The following is a 6,437-nucleotide window of genomic DNA, read 5'->3' on the forward strand; positions in this document are numbered from 1 at the left end:
TTACATTTTCTTGATCAAGATCATAAACTTCATCAGTTGCTACCTTTGGAAACTAGTTGTTATATTAATAAAAATGCTTTTTGCTTAAACCACAACAACAACAAAAAATTTACTTTTGTCAAGACTGGATTATCTGTTGCTATAACTACTTCTTTTCTTTTTTCCCTAACACTGTTAAACTATTTTTAAGAGTTATATTTTGGTTAATATTATTTGACTTGGTAGTACACCTACACTATATCTACTTACGACTTAAACACTTAATACATTTGGCATAGGCAGCTGTTGTATACTTACATTATTAAACATTATACTAATGATTCCATCAATGAGTTCCATCCGTTCTATTGAATTTTAACCTTTATTTCGCCATGCTTGTAACGTTCGTTTGTAAGTCTGTAGTCGTTATTGAAAATGTTACCACATTCCGACTTTGTGTTCTAATTTAAATCGTTTAAATTATTTTAAAAACATATAGGTGAACAAATTACAAATTAGGTTTACATTGAACACTTTACACGACGGGTTTAAATCAAATCAATATTCAATACACCGTCAAATAGCTAATGACATAAAATGTGACAGAACAGAACAATTATTTGGCCGATAAGACATGTTCATGCCAAAAATGAACTAAGTATAAAGTACTAAAACAGTAGTTTTACTTACTTTCTACGCTCCAAGCAAAAACATTGAATTGTGACAATATTGTCTTTGACAAACAGAACAATTCGAAAAATCTATACACAATTATTTCATTACTAACCACAGATATGTATGAATATAAAAGTAATTTGAAGACAAGTATTTATTTGTATTGAGTGTCACGTAGCAACAATGCCCCGTCGTGAAAACCTCCAAATTTATTTTATGTAATCAGCCAAAATATATAGTCGTGATAAAATGTTATAAAGTGTACAAAAAAAAAATAAAAATATATATGAAATGATTAATATTAAACGGTTTTGGTCTGAGGAAGCAAAATACAATCCTTTTGACCATCTGTAATTACTATGTACAGATAATATTGTTTCTATGTAATTAAACAATTGTTTTAACTCCACAGAATGCAAATAAGTAACTCTGTTAAATTACATTGTTCATGACACTTGTGGAGGAAAACCAATCACTATTATTGTATAAGGATAAAGTGTACTGAGTATTGAAAAAAAAACTATTGTAAATGATTTGTGCCAAAATATTTGATCAATAATACACTTACCAGCAGCTTGTGAAGTCCGGTGGTTGCCTAAATGTATACTTACTATACCTGAATACTATTGCAACCGGCTTGTAATCTGAACTTTGTAAGTACTATTTGCCTGTCCAATTATTGTTCCAGCAGACAGACTTTTTTTTCAGGGGGCTATACGGGCGTCCTTGGTCTCCAGGGTAGCGGTCAGCGAACCGCCGGAGGCTATCCCCGTACTCTGCGTCTGATACGATTCTTCTAATTCCGTTTGGCCTTTAAGTCCTGCGTGGTCGAATCACAAAACAAAAATAAAACATGGGTTTCGAAAAAACAATTTACTCAACTAAATATTAAAGGCGCGTTAAAAACTTTGGGTATGTCTTGGCGACCTGTTAGTGACATATTCTTCTACAAAATTCAAAATCTAGATTTATCACTAACATGTACAAAAAGAAATGTCTTATCTGGCTTGGCAAAAGTGTTCGATCCACTGGATCTCATCTTTCCAACAAGCGTGCAATTTAAAATTATAATAAAGATATATATATATATATATATATATGACTGAGCGTCTCTGCTACTATTTGAGCTTTGTACTTCGTCTATTTCTCTGAACGAATTTTTTTAAACATCAAAATAAAAGTAAAATGCGCATTATATTAATTACAAAAAAATTATCGTAGATTAACTTTATTAATGTTGTAGTAAGATAAGAAATAATGTTCTAAACTTTCCTCGTGAAACCCTTTTTATAACGTTTTTATTATTATTATTATAACGCGTGCTAGCATAGAATAAGTAAGTACGAAGTACAAATACGTATATCCTACAAAGACACATTATAACAACAAAGGTAATAAAGTTATCAAAATTATTCAAACTAAGTTGGATATTGTATTTTCTATTTTGTTCGTTTTTACATACATTTTAATGAACAGTAGCTATTTAAAATAATTATTCTAGTTAGGCGCGAGAGCTCATAATGTAACGCGGAGACGCCGCAAATGGCTACCGCGACAAGGCATCGCGCGTTGCGCGCAACATTAGTTTTTATTAGAACGGCAGTCCGTGAAAGAATAAAGTGGCTCTCCATTCTGACTACAACGCGCACCGATATGGAAAATAACGCCATCTCTTGAACGTTGGCGTCATAACGCTTTTAGATGGACGCCCTCTTAAGTCGGTGTATCTTAAGCGCATTGCAGGGAATTCGTCTCTGACTTATCGCGAAATGATAACATTACTAGTGCTTATTGAAGCCTGCTCAAATTAGTCCAATTAGTCAGGTGAAAAAATGATATGTGTCAACAATTTTATGTTGATAATAATATTGTTTTGTAAAATGTGTTCATTTTTAAATATATTATGTATGCGCGTATTTGTGAAAATGTCTGTAAATATTTTTTCACTTAGTGTAAAATCAAATGTACACTACAATAACAATAAACAAAAACACAAGCCTTGGTATAAACCTCACACAACAAAATTATCCACAGGAACTCCTTTGAACTCATATTATAGTCAATAACCTTTATTAACTCATATTTGTTTTGTTGTCCGTTTATATACATATTATATTAATATAAACGAATACACTTTACCTCTTAGGTGTCAATAAAATTAGTACAGTACATACTAAGCCAAACCAGTATAAATCAAACCAAAGACAATTTAAACTAGAACGGTAAAAGATAGCACGGAGAGGATAGCTCAAGACAGTTCAAGAATATACCGATAAACCAAGTACAAAAATAAACCAGCATAGTGGCTCAAAAATCAAGATGGTTGTTTAAACCGTATACTGTACAAGCAAGTAGGTAAAGTCTAAACCTCTACAGTATAAACCGGCTCGGTAAGAAAGTAGCATAATAATTTTTGGTAGTTGTTAATTTTAAAATCTTAAAATCACTGTTGCTTCGGTACAAATTTGTAAATAGTAAGTACACAGTACAGTAAAAATTAAGTACAATCGAAACCATTACAATCAAACTATGCACAATTTATGTCAGCGCATTCCAAACTAATACAGTATAAATTATAAACCAAGCAGTATGGTTAAAACCAATCACAGTAAGAATTTACCAAAGTGGTGTCCACTATCCACAGACTCGTTTATCCATAGGATTTGATTATGAATAGGATTTCTAATAAATTGAATATTAAATAAAGAAAGTGACTGTAATTTAAATTCACCATCATAGACATAGTTTATAAGAAATTATATTATTATGTTCAAATTTTAAAGAGGTTGTTTATTTTTATAGAAATTATTATATCATAACGTATACAATTATTTATTAATATTACTATTATTATTAGTCTAATGAAATATATGTTTTATAGTTAATATAATTTTGAGTTATGTTGGAAATATTCGCCTATTGTTATTCGTATTCTTTCATATCGAAATCTAGACTTTGCAACTCATCGGTACATTCTTCAGACCTCACAACACGTTGTGTAGGATTAAGTTCATCGATATATTCTATTAGTAACTGAATGATGGTAAAGTCAATCGTATTGAAAACAAATTCCAGTTGAGTTAAGAAACAATTGGCATTATCCAAACTATTGCGCACGATCGGCTCGTCGCTGGACGGTTTTTTCTCAGATCTTTTTTTTTGTCCGAACCGGCTTATAAACGGAAAAGTGAAATCTCGATTGTCTATAATGAATTCATTGCCAGCATCACATCCGAAAGGTTGACAAAGCGTAATTAGCGTTGTAGTTAAAAATTCGACCATAAATTGTAATGTCTTTGTGCCGTCGATGAGATTTCTGAGATTTTTCAGCAAGCTTTCTACATTTGAATGATCGGACAACTTTATTATAGTGCTAAACTGTACCACTATATTGTACCATTCTTGCACGTATTGTAAGAAGGGGAGTGATCTAAAAGGGTAATCCTTTAAATATGTTACGTGTTTTACCGACAGACGGATTATGATGATTTCTAAAAAGTCAGAGCACGAGTTATAGTAAAGTTTAATCGGGTAAAGGTTGCTGTTAGTCCAATCCTGATACCGGGCGTTCTCCCAAGCTGTTTTCAGTATCTCGTTAGTATTGTTCCATTTAATTTGCAAGTTGTATACGTTCTGTAATTCGTTTATGAGCTTGTCGTTATTGCCCAGGTTGTGCCAAAAAAGAGTTTTAATCCTTGTTTTCAATTCGAGCCATTGTTTCAACGAACCAACACTTACGATATCGTTTCTCTCCAGTTGTTCATTGACTTTGACCAAGTGCTGTGGGAGTATGGTTATTTTATAATAAACGGGTCCGTACGTCTGAAGTGATTTCACCACGTCATCATAGCAGTCGAACGAATTGTTTGGACGGCAACCGGCTTGGTCGGCTTCCAGTTTATCGACGACATAGACAAGAGTGTCAGCAATCTTCGGATGGTCTACCGCCGGATTTTTTGCTTTCTGTTAAATAGTATTTACTAAGCCAGAGTACAAATACACTAACCACATGGCGCCAATGCGTATCCCTTTCAATCCAATCAACGAAACTATCTGGGATCTCACCACATTGACGATACTACTGATGGGCCCGAGCAACCCTCTCAATTCTGTATTGTAATGTTTTTCTAGTAAAAGCTTAAATACCCGCATGTGTGTGTACCAGCCAATCAAATATCCGCATTTTAAATCCTCGTGGAGTTCATCTTTTGCAATAGTATGTTCGTTCGTATATTTGTATCCGGTGTATAATGACTGAGCTGATGTGTAAACGAACAACGTCAAACCCAAAGCGATTAGCGCCAGTAGTTTGGGGAGCACCATATCACAGTTTTTTTTAACGGTTAAATCGGGCAAAAAGTATATTACGTTTACTCGGTTTTTAAAGCAGTGAAACCTTGCGACGGAAGATATTATTGTTAACGAGACAAAATTTAAATACTTCTATTCGTATTTATGACACTTTACAAAGAAAGTAAAAGCATTTTTCGCTATAGGTCTATTTGTTTAGACCATTTTTTTAAACTGTCAAACGTACTTTTAACAATATATTTTTTGCATTTAGCTGTTTAAATAATAGAATGTCAGTATCGTGAGGTCGGGGCTTAGTGGGGACGGGTAAGTCACGGGTCTGCAGAAATTATTATAACTGAAAGTGTGAAAACCGCATCCAAATAAACGCTTCGACCTGAATATGTCCACCACATGAACTTATTTCCTTTCATTTAATTTGAACAAACTTTAATGTAAGAAACAGAACTACAAAAAAATACTGTAGGTAAAAACTCGAGCAGAATCAACATTGTCGATAAAATTTAATACATCTATTCGAATCGGCATGCCGATAGCGCATGCTGGCGATGTGTGTATGATATACATATTCCACAATATGAGTGCGGATGACGTTGTGCAATAAATTTTATTTTAAAGAAACAACCTTTATTAAAAGCGAACTGCCCGACGGTCAGATTGCCTACACGATACCAGTGTAAACATTAAGACATAATTGTTATAGAACTCAAAATTACAAGATAATATAAACAATAAAAATAAATAACATAATATACAATATAATAATAATAATAATAATAGTACAGTAATTTGTATAATTCAATAAAATATTAGGAATATAAATGTTTATGTATAATGTGAAGAATGTCACGAATGATTCTTAAACACATTTCTTTCTTATTGACTTTCTCCTCTCCCTCTCTTTACGCTTTCGAAACTTAGGTCTCACATCCGGCGTACTCAAAACGTCGCTATCACTCAAGGTAATAGACGAAATTACGAATATCAGTAATAATTATTGTTTTTTTTACAAATACTCCCGTTTGCCTTAGTCCTGGGGGAATGAACCCAAAAATAAAGGTCCCAGACCGAGCCAGACAGATTGGCGGCGTTAAATTGGTCAAAAGACGGCTCCAAGGTCGAAAACCCGCAAAAACCTTTTTATTTACCGGCCGTCGTCAAGCGTTTCTATGCACAAATAACAAACAAAAAATATTTCAAAAACTTCAAAGTTGAAATCTGAAAACTTTCGCGTTTCACGTCCTGCAGCCCGTCCCTGTGCCTCCGAATCGATGCTCCGGGTTAGGAACACCGCCCGAATCAATTAGACAAGTCCGAAGTTGTCGGGATGCTCTAGTTCTCCTGTTCCGATGACTTAAAAAAAATTTCCCTAGCAACGTGGTCGCCGGGGTGTTTTTCTCGTCTCTCTTCACAAGGGTTGAGACCACGAAGCTCTTTCCACCGTCGTCGATAAAGGGAGTCGTAATGTATAC

The sequence above is a fragment of the Adelges cooleyi genome, unplaced genomic scaffold (assembly GCF_023614345.1).
Source record: "Adelges cooleyi isolate 19-005CV unplaced genomic scaffold, UGA_ACOO_1.1 ACOO_flye_CR_arks_rails_tigmint_CR_PRNA_18, whole genome shotgun sequence".
In the NCBI taxonomy this organism is placed as follows: Eukaryota; Metazoa; Arthropoda; class Insecta; order Hemiptera; family Adelgidae; genus Adelges; species Adelges cooleyi.